Here is a 16256-nt window from a genome sequence, read left to right as displayed (position 1 = left end):
TGTTGCAGCAGGTGAAAGAGGACCCTAGAGTTCATGGGTCAAGGCCAGTGAAGGGGTTGTCTGGCCCATGAGTGTGTGTGTGTGTGTGTGTGTGTGTGTGCGTGTAGGGCCACTTTGATTGTCGTCTGGGTCTTGCAGGATGCTAATGAAGTTGCCAGGCTGCTTGATAAGCACGGCTGTCTATTGTTAGCTCAGTCTGGTTTGTTCAGAGAGGCCTAGACCGGGTGTAGACTCGGACAAGAGCTCCTTCATCATGTTGCAGAGTAGCAGACAGGCAGATAGACAGGCAGCGTAAAGTCAGACCTCCCCTGCTGAAAGTGGGATTGTGTCGTCTGGAAGCCTTTTCTCCCCACATCTCAGCTTTCTGTGACATTTCTTCTCTGAGTGACACGCCGGTCTCCAGCCTTTTGTTTCTCTGTAGATTGATGGCAGCTTTGTAGCGGAGGCTACACATTTCCACGATGGAGGAAATCGTTGTTTTAAGAGCGTACATTCAGATTTATAGCTTAGAATTTCTGTGATATCAAACTTATAAAACATCATCATCTTAAAGCATAAATCTGATGATATATTATATTTGAATTCATGTCAATAAATCCCACAAAAAGAAGTAACCAATAATGAATTGATCCTAATAACAAGAAGCCTGTTTCCTCCACTACAAAACAGCAATATGAGCCACGCTGTTACACTGGATGATCATTGCAATGAACATGGTTTATTTTGATTCAATACATACACCGTCCTGCTGCTGTAAACACTTATCAGAACACCAAATGTGTATTAATCTGCAGTTTACTCCTGTTTGAGTAAGATTTTTCAAAAACTACAGTGCCCAACTGTTTCAGGAAATTACTTCTAAGTCGTCTAAGTTCTCTGATTCAAGCTTCTTAAATGTGAATATGTTCTGGTTTCTTTACTCCTCTATGACAGTAAACTGAATATCTTTGAGTTGTGGACAAAACAAGACATTTGAGGACATCATCTTGGGCTTTGGGAAACACTGATCGACATTTTTCACCATTTTATAGACCAAACAACTAATCGATTAATCAAGAAAATAATCAACAGATTAATCGACAATGAAAATGAGCGTTAGTTGCAGCCCGATTTGTGACTCATTTTTAAAGATTTACATCTTTAGGGTGAACAAATGGACTTGAGTGCCACAGAGCATATGTGGGAAACCAGAAACCAACTGACGCACAGCTGGTCTTATTCATTGGGTTTGTTGACAATGAGAAAAATATAGAATAATTCCAGCCTTACACTTTAAACATACAGTATTTAAACAGATTGGAGACAGCTGTCGTTTGTTTCCGGTCATAAGATCATATCCTGAGCGGGATCGTGCATGCGAACCGTTTTCTTTCTGCCGTATAGTCGTAAAGAGCTGCATGCGTAAAGGTGCATTACTTATGGTGTCCCCTTTAAGAGAGAAAGCATTACCTCATCAGGATGCTGTGTAAAGGAAGGAAGTGGGTGAATGGGTGAAGGAGCGCAGTGCTAACTCTCTCCACTCCTTTATGCCTGTGGGTGCAGGCTTCATTAGCTCTACAGAAAGGGACAGCTCCCTCCCAGTCCCCTCAATAGACCCATAGACCTGTCTCACTGGCACAGGCTCTGGCTCAGTGGGGAGTGTGTGTGTGTGTGTGTGTGTGTGTGTGTGTGTTTGTGCCTGCGTTATGCGTGCGTGTTTGCGTGTGTGTGTTCTCGAACCATTCACACACCACCAGGCCTCATAGTTTCTCACTCATGCCTAAAGGAAGCCTGGCATTGACACTTTTCTGAGACTCACATCTCTCTTTGTCCCTCCTTCTCTCTCGTTTTCTCTCACATGCTTTCCACTATTCTCCATTTCACCATTTTTTTCCTCATTGTGTTTTCCCTCTCAGTCGCTTTATCTACTTTATGTCTCAGATCTCTCACACAACTGGACATTCAGTAAAAGGACCATATGCTGTACAGGACTCAGACTGTTGTACTCAGTTGTACAGCAGATTTGGTTTTTCAGACTCGTTTTCCTGGTTTTCTCTTGACTTATGTCATTTAACTTTTCCTGTATAAATAAATACCACTCTATGGCCTATATTTGAGATTAAAAGGGTTTTACAATTCAATATCCTTTAAGAATAACTTGCATCTAAAAATTTAATTTCGCCATTATTTAAACCAATCTTTTTCCTTAAAGGACCCCTTTTCTATCATCGAGTAAACTGATGACCCCTGACTAAGTGACATATTTTATGGATATTTCATTATATATTCAATGCATAACAATAACAGTACAGATAAACTGTACAATTAACCCAAATAGTGAACCCAATAACTGTAGGACGTTGATTTGGATGAATTTTGAGTGGATTATTTCCTGTGAATGTAGCATCAGAGATGATATTTTTAGGAACTTTTAATACAATTATCTGTCTGTGTTATGTATTTTCTTGAATTTTTAACAATCAGACATACTTAATGGGCTTTTGACAAATTCAATGTTTTCTTCTCCCTGAGGCTTTGGTTGTTTTAACTGCGCATGTTTTCTAATGCAGGACGAGGCTGTTTAGCAGAGAGGGAAGGCTCTGTGAATATATATTTTGCTCAGGTGCCCTTATCCTGTTTATATGTTAAATAATAATCCAAACTTTAAAAACAACAATTTCATTTAGTTCTTTTCACAGAAATGAATTAAATGCTGAGATATAGGCCGACTGTATATATTTATTTTTAAAGTTTTCTTACACCCATTAAAAAAAAAAAGGCCTGGAGAAGTAATTTAAACTACCATTTTTGCACGATGAACAACCGCCCTTAACTGTATTTGTATTTGCGATGATTAATCGGCAGATCTTTGACTCCAAAAGACCAACTGAGTTCACAACACGCAGCAGCATGAAGAAGTTACTCTGAATTTTTCTAATAACTGAGGACATAAATTCAGTACATGTTGTTGCTTACAGTAGAGTCTGTCATAAAAAGCAGATTTCATCAATCTCTATGTTATATCCAGGAGGGGCACTGAGGTAATTCTCTAGTAGGGAAAATGTAAAACCGAACCGTAAAAAAAACATGAAACATTCAGTGACTGTACAAATTGAACTGTGAGCTTGTTGAACCGTTGCACCACTATACAATACAGGCCTGCTAATTATTTGATGAGGTGCCAGAGACAAAGAGGAGGCAAATATCTGAACATAGGTCTACTTGACCATTAAGTAGTCTGCCTTATTTCATGTATAAAATCAGTGTTATGTCTTTTTATAATATATGTAGCCTGTCTTACCCTCTATGTATGTAGATGGGGCCCTGAGTTCTTTACCCCAATTAACTTCTGTAGGGTAACTCTGATTAAACCTTATACATCCTGGATATAAATAAATATTAGGAGACCACAAAATAGCAAATAATTGAGTGCACTAACCCTTTAGCACATTGTGCAAGCATCACAGTCTATTTAGGCTCCTTTAACCTCTGAAATAATAAACACACCAAGAAACCGTTTTAAAATAGAAGCAAGTCTTTTCTTACTTTAGTTGGAAAGTAAAAAATAAATAAAACAATATTACCTTTAAGTGTCTTTTGTTTCTTAAACAAGTGTTTCAACTTAACAGCAATCACACTGTGTATTCAAACAATAGTCACAGTATATTTTACTTTTTTCTTTTTTTTCTAAACAAAATGAAGTCAAATTTCGAATACAATCGTTGCAGGCCTGGTTCACTGCTTGTGACCGCAGGGACCAAAAACTCAGCGGTCACTTCACTCAAACAGGAGCAAAAACTAAATAAAGCAGAGTGGTACCTTTCTTGTAGTTATGTGGTCGTCTGGAGATGTTACCAGTCCATAGAGGCATGTGTCCATGAGCAGGAGGGCAGCAGCAGTTTGGTGGTTATCCAGCGTTGCCAGAGGAACTCTGATCACATTCCCGGGTGGCTCAGAGCGCTGTCTGGGTGTCGTCTCTCGCTTCCAGGTCGGAAAGTTAGTTAATGAGCGGCCTCATACAGGTTACAGCTCAGCAAACTTCAGGTTGAAATTCTCTGTAACTCCGTCACTGTGAAAAGCATGTCCTCTTGGAGATTCTCTTGACAAACTCAGACATGTTTAAATATAAAAACTTTTCCTGCACAACTTCAGAATTCGACCTCAAAATGGTCGCCTCGTTAACTCCTTTTCCGCTCCCGCCCCCCCCCCCCTTCTCTCTCAGCCAATCAACAAGCAAAACAGTGACTCAGAAAGATACCACTCTATCAAATTAAACGCTTTATCAAAATAAAATAAAGATACATGCATTTTTACCATTCTTAACATTTTTTAACCCGTGTACTCAACATTTTACCACACCATGAAAAATATGTTTTATGAATAAATCAAACCTTATTTATTCATTCATTATCACAGACACGTATTTATGTATGCATATTTTTAACTGGGCTACATATAGAAATATCATTCATTACTATCAGTTAATCTATTTATACATTTAGGAGTTCAAACATAATGGTTCTGTTCTTCTTCTTCCTAACATACTGAACCGAAACGGCAACCAAAAACCGCGATAGAAACCGAACCGTGCTGCTTGTTGAACCATTGCACCACTACTCTATAGTGAGAATGTATCTAAAAAGAACTGTAACATTTACCTTATTATGTTGTTTTAAGGCACATGCACATCTTTAGCTGCACATCTGTCATTTAACTGTGATGGACAGTATATTCAGAGCTGACACAGCGCTTAAAAGCCGTCTCTAAAAGCTCAATCTGAATGAAATAGAAACACAGAGATGTCAAGGAGAAGATGGGAGACTATTCCTCAAAAAACCCTGCTATGGCACCTCCGTTTCCCATCAGGCAGTGTGTGCAGGCAGCTATTCTGGGTCCTCGTCTATAGTGAGGAGGGGGAGGAGACACTCGTATAGGCAAAGGTGCTGGAAGGTGGCGGGCTAGCAGAGACGATTAGCATGGGCAGCCGCCATCGCCAGCTCTGCTCATTGTTGCAGTGCTGCATTAATGAGACAATCTGTTCATGATACACACACACACATACACGCGCACACACACACACACACACACACACACACATACACGCGCACACACACACACACACACATTACTGTATGCTCTCAAAGGCTATACATACAGTAGAATAAAACACTGTTATTCAGATTCAGCTTCTTTTTTTGTAACATACAATTATGTCGCCTAGTGAATGATAACTCCTTGTGGATATTTAACTCACCCGCTGATGGTGATAATAGTCACTCTTTTAATTATTGATTTCCAGTCGAGTCCGGGTCACATCTCCGGTGGTTCAAAACTGGGAAAAAAGTAGAGTGAGAGAAAGTTTGTTATACCCGTAGAGAAATGCACGCTTTGACTCAGAAATAGAGAGAGAGGCTGACAGAGAAGGAGGAATGAGAGTACATACTGTGGCCTGGTTTGTGGTTCCAGAGGGATAGAGACACTTTCCCCTGCAAAACGAGATAGGATGAGCTCTTTTTAACGCGCGCACACACACACACACACACACACCTTGTTTCCTCCTTCTAAGTGAGCCCGGACTAGATTCATGCAGCTTTGTTGTCGAGGCAGCAGGAAACTTATTGCCCCAGATTTAAGCGAACCTGCTTCACACACATGCAGCCGTTAACTGTTACCGCACTTCAACTGAATTCAAAACTATTTTAATCATATTTTCATCCCTTTTTTATTTCTTTTCCACATCACCTCTTATCGCAAATATCCAGTAAGCTACGAGTGTGTGTGTGTGTGTGTGTGTGTGTGTGTGTGTATACATGTGTATGTAACAGACAACCTGACCTCTGACCTTGTCCTGCTGAGAAGCTTTCATTCCCATAGGCTGGGGGGGCTGTGGTCGTCTCTGCACGCACGCACAAACACACGCACACACACACAGACACACACACACACACACACACACACGCACACTGTTGGCTCTATTGGTATAGCTGTCGCTCGGCCACCCATTCAGGGCTCAGTCACGGCCACTTAGAGCGCAGCAGACTCAGGGATTCAGACGAGCTGTGATCCAATGACATGTATTTATAATGAGGGGGCTTCGGGGACGTCTTTGTTGGGCGGACACAATGTCAGCATAAGAGTGTGTGTGTGTGTGTGTGCGTGCGTGTGTGTGTGTGTGTGTGTTGGGGAGGGTGGTTAAAGTCCGGTAGACCCCCCCCCCCCTCCTCTTGGATACAAATTCAAGCTTTTTTCTGCGTCTATTTACACCTCTCCTACTTCTCCGACTCTTTCACACTCTTTCTCCGTCTCTGTGCCTTCTTGATCCGCGGGAAAAGATTTACCTCGTTACCATGACAATATCATCTGAAGACTGACCTTGTCGAGTGGAAGAGAGGAAGAGTTTGGTGGACCGTCTGTTCTCTGTTTGGGAAAAGAGTTAAAATCAGAGACGTTTAGGACGAGTTAAAGCAAAGTCTTTTTACTGACTATTAAAATGACAAACTTCTCCTATCAAGCCTGTCCAAACTTGAGACTTGGGTGCTTTAATTATGAAGCCAAGCCAAGACTTTAGGGAGTCAAGCGTCCAGTAAACCGAGCCTCGCAGCAGTGAAGCCTACAGCTCTGATTGAAATACATTTTGGATAAATCAAAATTAGAACATGTCCCATAACTCGACACAACACGATGACGGTTTATTCACCAAATGATTCTCGCCTTCATCTGAGTAAAGTCTATCTTTATACAGAAGAAACAGATCACCGTCACTCACAGAGAATACTGGGCAAAAACACGAATGCGTTTCAGCTATAAGCCATCATCAGCGTGATCACTCAAGCAGTAATGCTATAGTTTTAAACATTCAGGTGAGGAAAGAGACAATATGATTACATAATAGGATCCATCTGTGAATGCACCACGAGGACACCGCCTCTCACAACAAAGGAGGCGTGACCACAATAGTCAGAAACAACAAGCAGTACAATACAAAATATCTTCAAAGCCCAAGACCGTAAAAATATGACAAGAACCACATCATAAAAATTGATGAATGGAGACACACTCAACCATAACACATTAATGATATACATTTTCTATAGCTTCTATCGAGGGAAGACATTATTAAATTGAATCTATGCTTACAAACTGTACAATATAACCTCATGAATGCTCAGTGGCTCGTGGGCTGAAACTACCTAGCACTACCAAAAAGCACAGAAGAAAATCCAAAAATAGAGGGAATCAATCGCATGTAAAGGATAATAAAGAGCTATATGACCCTGTTATACAGTAAAAACCTTTTAAGGAGTGTGCAGTGAAAATGCCATAGAAAAATATCATAGAAAGATGTTGTAGAAAAATATCTAGAGAAATATATTATCTGTGATCTGCTTCTTCTGTTCTTACTAAGACCTGGCACCGACCCGATACTGTTCAAGATTTGGAGACGTGCTCGCTGCTACTTTATCTTCATAATACAGTCCATTAATCAGTCATGTGACTTGTGAATCACCTCAGATACTAAGTATACAAGTTTCAGTTGTATTTGTCATACGTAGGTTAACGCAGGGTCAACGTTAGGGTATATGATGAGAGAAAGGGTCAACTCAGCAAAAAGACAAGATAAAATGACAATATTAAGATATAATAATATTAATAAGACCCATAATGGTGCTATAGAGCAACTAAAATGTGTTTAAAAAGTCCTTCATCCCTACTAGTGCCATCAATATTCTCAACTCAACAAAGTGACTGAACAGATCTAAACCACAGACACTGACATGAACTGTTTTAATGTGTAACATAACCTGTCTGTCTGTGTCTGTTTTTTTATGTTGTTGTTTCCTGTGTTTGGTTTTGGTTTGATTTATTGTATTGTATTGATAAGATAAAGTGATGACATAAATAGAATAAAAATATCGTACTATATAGATATGAAAATGAGGATTGTGTGTAAAAGTAAGTGACAGTGTCGCTCAGTGTAGCATTTAAAAGTGCAGACAAAACAACATTACCATCGTGTTTCTAAAATAGCTTTTAATGAAGGCAAGACAGCTGCAAGTGCTTGATGAATAAATTACGGAGAAGTTTTAATTTTGACGTGTTCTCCATGTTAGAAATTAGTTGAAATAGGGACAACAAATACTTCTTGTGTGGAGGAGACACAGATCTAATTTACTCACACAGATATGAAACGTTCTATAGTTGTTTAAGGATTATGTGACAGTGTACAGAGGAATAATATTACACTTTACAATACTGCACTCTTTGCAAGTTACTAAAAGGTAGCCTATGTGTGTGGAGACAGGACTGCAGTCTGCATACATTAAGCGAGTTGTTGGGACAGCGTGGGCAGAAGAGGAGCCCTCTGGAGAGCCCTTCAGGCTCAGGAAGGCCTCTCATAATTGCCCAACGTCTGAAACACTGCTGACTGTATCGTCCAGCTCTGATCTCCCTCAATCAACCCTCTCCTTCCTCCGTCACAACCCACCTTCATTTTTACTGTCCGTCAGTCTGTACTGTTAATAGAAATAAGAAATTGCCATTTAAAAACCTATGAACCTGAAGTCATTTTAGGTTTTATAGAAGTCCATTAAGTGGTTTGTCCGCTTTCATTTATAATCACGATTAACGTCTGGACAAATTAGGATTAAATCCCTTATCTCTGCTGGTGGGATCCTTATCTTCTTCAGTCATGACGTTGCAAAACCAGACAGCAGAAGTGTGTCTAATGTGTGTGTGTGTGTGTGTGTGTGTGTGTGTGTGTGTGTGTGTGTGTGTGTGTGTGTGTGTGTGTGTGTGTGTGTGTGTTCCTCCGGGCATAATTGTGGGGTTCCCTGCTGACTGTGTGTCCTCTCGACGCTCCAGACTTTAGAGGTCAGAGGTGGACGAGCGTATACTCAAACACAGACAGATATTGGTAGTCATGAGGAGGGAGTCCCTTCTGTATCTCCACTCCCCTCTCAAACCCTCTTCTACTTTCTATTTTAGTCCCGAACTGCTGCGTCAGCCCTGTGACGTGACACACGATTATTCACCATGAAAGCTCCAGTGTATCTTCTTCTTAGACAAACTCACTGGCCTTTATGACTGGAAAAAACATATCACAATCTTTCTATGTTTTTAATTCTTCACTAATTTCTTTCTGTCTTCTGGTCTTTCTGCAGACTGGTGACGGTGGAACAACTTTTGACCCAAAGAAAAGGATTTTGATTCCCAGATCGGACCAATTTTTGTTGATTTTTCTGCTGTATAATTAAACCTTGTGACATGAAATATTTTGTGATGGACAGTCACTACTACGTAAATGTGAACCACTAAATCTCCACTGACAAAGAAAAGTTGATTTTTTTTCCACCAGCTGTACCATAAGCACGTGTGTATGAATGAACCTGTATCCTAGAGTACCCCTGAGAAAATACTGTACAGTCAGGTTAAAAACACACAAACTTTGACTGTATCTGGGCCCCTTTTCTTGATATTTCCTACCACTGTTAGACCCTCATGATTGACCTACGTTGTTAATTGTTATAATGAAAAAACGGGAATGTGCACTTGTGTATTTTACACATTGAAAATTCTCAATAAATACAGCCTATCTATACAAAGAAAAAGCATCCGTGTTTTGTGGGTTAATAATTAATATATTAAAATGCATAATAATTAAAGTGATTTTATTTTACTAAATCTATTTTAATAATTCTAATGATTAAATACATCCATCCAGGTTTAACTGCTATAACTGATCCTGTTGTGCGTTCTGGAAAAGTCATTGGAATTGTTTTATATTTGTTTTGTGCCCACTGCGTCATTTGAATCATGTGAGTGTGCTGTAAAACATTGTGTGTGTATATATAAATATATATGTGGTCAATAAAGAAAACATTGAATTTGACATTTTCTCCAGTGAATTTATTCAGTTTTTCATATTGAATATATTTTCAGTAAAAGCTCTGAATTTGCTCTTCATTTAATTATAATTAAATCAGGACTAATGTGTATCACTGTTTCTTGTTTTTAGACATTTACATGCTTCTATTAAATTAATTTAGGTCCGGCCTCGTCATTTAGTGGTGGAAATTGTAAAAAGGGGACATTTTTAATTGCGTAAAAATAAAAACTACAAAGAGTTATATAACATAATAGATTTCTTTCAATTGATTTTTTTTCTTCGGATTCTGATGCATTTACAGCATTTTTAGTGATCGAGGGTTTTTCGTGTTTCTTTTCCTTTTATTTATAAAGATAAAGAATTAATTATCTATTACTCCATACAGGCCCAACCAAAGCTAACTGGCTAAGCTGTACAGGCCAGAAGGCTAATTAATATGAAATGTCTGCTAACCCTATATCCCTGGTTTTAATATTGAATAGACTGTTATATAATAGGTAAAATAGTTTTTTTCTTTATGGGCCTTGTATCGAATAGTAAATGCAGCATTTTCTTTTTGAAGCTTAACTTGAGGAACAAATTCAGGCCGACATGAAACTATCCACAGGCCTATATAGAGTACAGTGCAGAATTGTATTCTTTGTGTTTTCAATTAAAGAAAACAGAAAAATGGTTAGGTTTTGTGTTTTGTTTAAAAATGCATCTTTCTTTACATCTTTCAACTTCAAAATCAAATAAAAATCTAACATGGCAAAAAAAAAAAAGCCTCTTTTGTTTTGTGACAATAAAATTTTGCTTTGTGCCACAATCAGAAGAGCACGTGTATTTTTCATCAAGCTTAAATTAGGCTGTATTTTTTAATCAGGTTTCCCTGGGTATTGCATTCAAATTAATAGGAAATCGGGTTAGAATACAATTGAAATGGAAGAAATGTTTGTTTTGCTGCTTTTATTAGGAAGAGAGAGAGAGAAAGAGAGAGCAGCCATCATCTGAATAAATGCAAATTGGCTCTGCCTCCACCTGGCATCATGCCAAGTATCTATAGCAACCACATCCTCTGACAGCCTCCGTCCATCCCTCCCTCCTTCACTCTCTAATTAGTCCTCTATCTTCCCTATAGCTCTTTTCTTCTGCTGCTTTGTTCTCCCACGTTCCCAGAAATCTGTAACACAAAGAGTCTGGTCTGAGTTCATGAAGAAAACCTGGACCAAACCAAATATTTCACCTCATTTTAAAGAGCCGCTCAATGAAAACAAATGCTCAGTAAAAATACCCTTTAATGAATAAAATAAGGATGTATTTTCTTTCTATATATTTTGATAATATCAGGCATTTTTTAATTAATAAGGACAATTTTTTCAGTTTGCTCAGTTTATTCATATGTTGCAGTGTTGCGTTCACGGTCAAGTTCAAAGCTGAATTCAGGAGGCCTCGGGCAGAGAAGCAGCATCATCTGACCCAGCTCACCTTCACTCAGCTGCCATCGTCGGGCTGCAGCGACACCTACCGGCCTGCTGCGGAATTACAGCCAGAGGAGGTCACTCATTCATGGGGATGGAGCGTCCTCCAATGGTCAGTAAATGTCATTACACACAATGTGTCTTCAGCTTAAACAAAGAGGCCTTGCTGAAATAAATAAATAACTAGAATATTAACAAATGCTATTTTTATGTATTGATTTCTTTATATATTTTTTTTTTTTTGTTTATTTATTTCATAATTTATTCTTTGTTATGTTTGGGGGGCAAAAAGTGACACAGGAACTAAATGAATAAATAGAAAAAATAATTATAAATTAAAAATAAATAAAAATGTTGCCATAAATAAATAAATAAAATGAATAACAAATACTATGTTTTATTTATTGATTTCTTTATATATGTATTTTTTGTTTTGTTCATTTATTTTATAATTTATTCTTTGTTATGTTTGGGGGGCAAAAAGTGACACAGGAACTAAATGAATAAATAGAAAAAATAATTATAAATTAAAAATAAATAAAAATGTTGCCATAAATAAATAAATAAAATGAATAACAAATACTATGTTTTATTTATTGATTTCTTTATATATGTATTTTTTGTTTTGTTCATTTATTTTATAATTTATTCTTTGTTAGGTATGGGGGCCAAAAAGTGACACGGGAACTAAATTAATAATAAGAAAAAAAGATAAATAGAATATAAATACAAATTTTGCCATAAATAAATAAACAAATGAATAACAAATGCTAGTTTTATGTTTTTATTGATTTCTTTATATATGTAATTTTTTGTTTTGTTCATTTATTTTTTAGATTAAAATAATGATACAATGGATGTGTCTAGGTGTTAAAGTGTTCTTGAAGATCACACTGAAAATATTGTACCTAATCTTTAGAATCTGAAGTTTTTAATCCAATGCCAGAAGTAACTCTACAAGTACAAAAAGACGTCATTCAGGGACAACAACTAAACAAGCATCAATCTGTTGTTAACATCCAGTTTTATTTGAGAATTTGACATTTCAAAAGTTTGCCACGGACACACCATCATCACTAGAGACTGAACACAGGGTGCGGTATTAGTAGGTACGTTTACATTCAGTTGGCACAAATCACTAGGATTTACAAAACAGCCGTCGTCTCACTGCTGCACTGAAACAAAAACAACACAAGGTGATCTGTTGAAACATGCAAACACAGTAGCGTCGTATGTCTGCACGTCTATGTAGGATTACCCACAAATAGGGTTAAAACTTACATTTGCTTTTACAAGAGCAAATAAAAATCACATCTTTCAGTTTTTCGTTATTGTAGTGTTTCCGTATTCCTCATTAAGCCACTGTCAGGTCCTCAACAAAAAAAATATTTTAAAACAAACTTTTTTGGCATTTCATGATTGTCTGGGGTTTTTCCAAACTTGTTGTCAACTCTCCCTATCTGTGCATTTCATCATGTATTTACCTACCTCTTTTGATGCTATGCGTAGATCAATGGGGAGATGCATTACAATGCTCTTCCAAATAAAATCAGGGTACAAATAACCATTAAATGTACTTTTAAATTAGTCCGAGACTGGTTGGAATGGATTGGTCGAGCCTGCTAGGGAGCTTAGGATCATGAATCTCACCCTAGATAGCAAAACACTGCAAGGCAGTTTAGAAGGTTTTACAAAATTCACATACAAAAACTGGACCTGAAGTAATACATTCAGTCACAGAGGTCTAACAATCCCCAAACTTCAAACCATCTGCTGCCCCTTAAATATTCGTAACTTCAAGACCGAAGCAAAGGCTAGAAAATGGAAGCGACCTTCAAAAAGGTTAGTAGAAGTAGCTCAGTCATAGTAAAAATGTTACTATTCTTTGCTAGGCACTTAAAAGTCAGTAACTAAACCTTCACTCAGCTTTCAGTTACTGTATATTTTCTACTATGCAGCATTCTTGCACGCTTCAGCTCAGAACTTGTGCAGGTTTCACGCCGTCATTGATCAAAACTCAGCTACACATATTTCCCACCTACTAACGAAGGCAAGGGGTAAAGATCACACACCGATATTAAAAGACTACACTTGCATCCGCTGTTAACACTAATGCATCACCGCTGTTTTCTGATTAGAATAATATCTGACTGGGTTTAGGTGTCGGTCACCAGATCGCTGCTACAGTCCTCCTGATTCACTGAACAATGAGTAAAACAAACACAACATTGATGAACAGACAGATAAAATGATGATGGTCAGACAGGCAGGTCAGGGGGGAGTTGACTAGTGAATGGGGGTAAAGTGTAGTAGCCTATCCAGTACAGGGCTGGGCATCAAATCTCAATACTCTTTTGGTACTGACCCAAATGTACATTATTATTTACTTTCGATCAAATACTTTCTGATTTCAATCATGAATTTACCAATTTTAGACTATTTTATTTAGGCAAAGTTGTTGTATGCTGCTTGTGTTTAGACTAAGGCTGTCAATCGATTCAAATATTTAAATCGAGATTAATCACATATATTTTATCTGTTCAAAATGTACCTTAAATGGAGATTTGTCAAGTATTTAATACCCTTATCACATTGGAGTAGGTAAATATGCTTGCTTTATGCAAATGTGTGTATATATTTATTATTGTAAATCAATTAACATAAAAAAATGACAAATATTGTCCAGAAACCCTCACAGGTACTGCATTTAGCAAAAAAAATATGCTCTACTCATAACATGGCAAACTCAAGCCCAACAGGCAACAACGGCTGTCAGTGTTGCTGACTTGACTATGACTTGCCCCAAACTGCATGTGATTATCATAAAGTGGGCATGTCTGTAAAGGGGAGACTCGTGGGTACCCATAGAACCCATTTTCATTCACATATCTTGAGTTCTGAGGTCAAGGGACCCTTTTGAAAATGGTCATGCCAGTTTTCCTCGGCAAAGTTTAGCTTAAGTTTGGAGCGTTATTTATTTACTTCTCGGCGAGCTAGTATGATATGGTTGGTTATCTTCACTCTAACTTTAAAACTGAGCCCGCTACAACCTCCAGAAGATCGATAGCATTAATGTGTTAAAGAAATTAGTGGCGTTAACGCGTTATTATCACGTTGACTTTGACAGCCCTAGTTTAGACATATTTGACATTTGAGATGTTTGGCCTCTTGTTAAATGAAAAAAAAAGTTGAAAATGTTTTTGTATTCCTGAAAGAAGTGTCAATAGACAACTTCCCCAACCCCTAGCAGCTACTTTCATTGGAAAAGAGTTAGCAACAGTGCACAGGACTGCATTTTGTTTTCCACAATTACTTCGATTGTTCCACGGTCCACCATTTCCACTACTGGGGATAGTAACGCCAAAGAACTTAAATTGATACTCTTTGGTATCTGGGGATAGCTACCGGGGGAAAACAAAAGTGCTATCCTCTTCCTGTTATGGTTGCACAATGGTTGACGCACTTCCTTTGCGCCGTAGATCGAGCCTTAATTTTCCAGGGAGATGGTACCCAGTGGCAGACTGAATTGCATAGTGAAAGCGAGGCTTATTGGGAACCAAACTAAATGCTGATGGTGTCATTATTCTATAGCCATTACATTGTGCATTCAACATTTACTTCACAATGATAAGTTAAAGCAAAACTCCTGTCTATCGCCACTTTAAAGTAACGTATCAAGAAAAGTATTGTTGTGATATTGGTGCAAAAACCATCAGCATTAGCATAAAAAGTCCTAGAGCATAATAAAAAAATCAATCGATAAATTGATTAGTTAATGTACAATTTTAAATAGTGAAAACACAAAACATTGGCTGATGAAGCCCTAGTAGAGTGTAAATACAATATTACAATATTTTAGTAATACAGCATTGCAATATTGTTTTTTTTAAGTATATTAAGCACCGTTTCCACCACAGGAACTTTCCCCGGGAACTAAGAACCTTTTGAGGAACTCATTAAGTTTCGACTGCAGGGTCCAGGGTCTAGGTTAAATTCTGGGGACAGTTTACGAGGCCTTTTTACCCCAAAAAAAGGCCCTGGTCCTACCAGAACTTTCATTTTCCTATGCTGCATTTCATTCATTACATCAGTAAATATATGCAGCAGTAAATATCGTTGCAGTGAGACATTTCTTTTCAGCGTGTTTTTTAGATGAAACGGGCGGACACACTGAACTGCAGGCTGCAGTGTGTTTACCGCTGTGACCACCAGCAACACTTGTCCCATGTCATGTTGCTTGCCTAATCTTCACTTGTTTTTAGATCGCTATGGAAACGCAGATAACAATGGGCTGAAGGAACCTTTTAGTTCCTTGAAAAGTAGTTCTAGAGACTAAATATCACAGGAACTTTTGGTGGAAACCCGGCTTTAGTTTCAGTGGAGATCCTCAGACCCATTTCACAGAGAAAACGTCCTGCTTTATTCTGGTAAAGGTGACACTTTCCTGCCCTCTGCTCCACCTGGCACTGCACCCAGCTGCTCCGTCAGCTAAACCATCCTGCCTCGGTATGTCTGTGGTCTAAGTATAGAAACTATTGACACTCTTCAACAACTGTGACCCTGCATCAATACTCTTCAAACTGTCTCACACACAAATGAAAACGGAGCACCAAGTCCCATTTTTGACAATAAACCACGCAACACATTGACATGTGAGAATTTCATTATTATGTGCTGAGGTAAAGTACAATACTGACACTAAAATGTACTAAATCATGCCTGTAACAGAGAACTCAAATGATCTCTCCACTAGGTGTGTGCATATTTCCAGTCAAGCTAGTTCATTAGTAAATACTGGTCCAACTCTACAACTTGTGTGCCAAGTTTCAAACAAAACCCTCTGCAGCTGCCAAACCAACAGCAAATGGAAGACAACATTTGTATATGTATATGTGACTCTGTGTGCGTCCATTACCAGTGACATACTGGAT

This window comes from Sebastes fasciatus, chromosome 11, assembly GCF_043250625.1.
Source record: "Sebastes fasciatus isolate fSebFas1 chromosome 11, fSebFas1.pri, whole genome shotgun sequence".
NCBI lineage: Eukaryota > Metazoa > Chordata > Actinopteri > Perciformes > Sebastidae > Sebastes > Sebastes fasciatus.
This window is presented reverse-complemented; position numbering follows the sequence as displayed.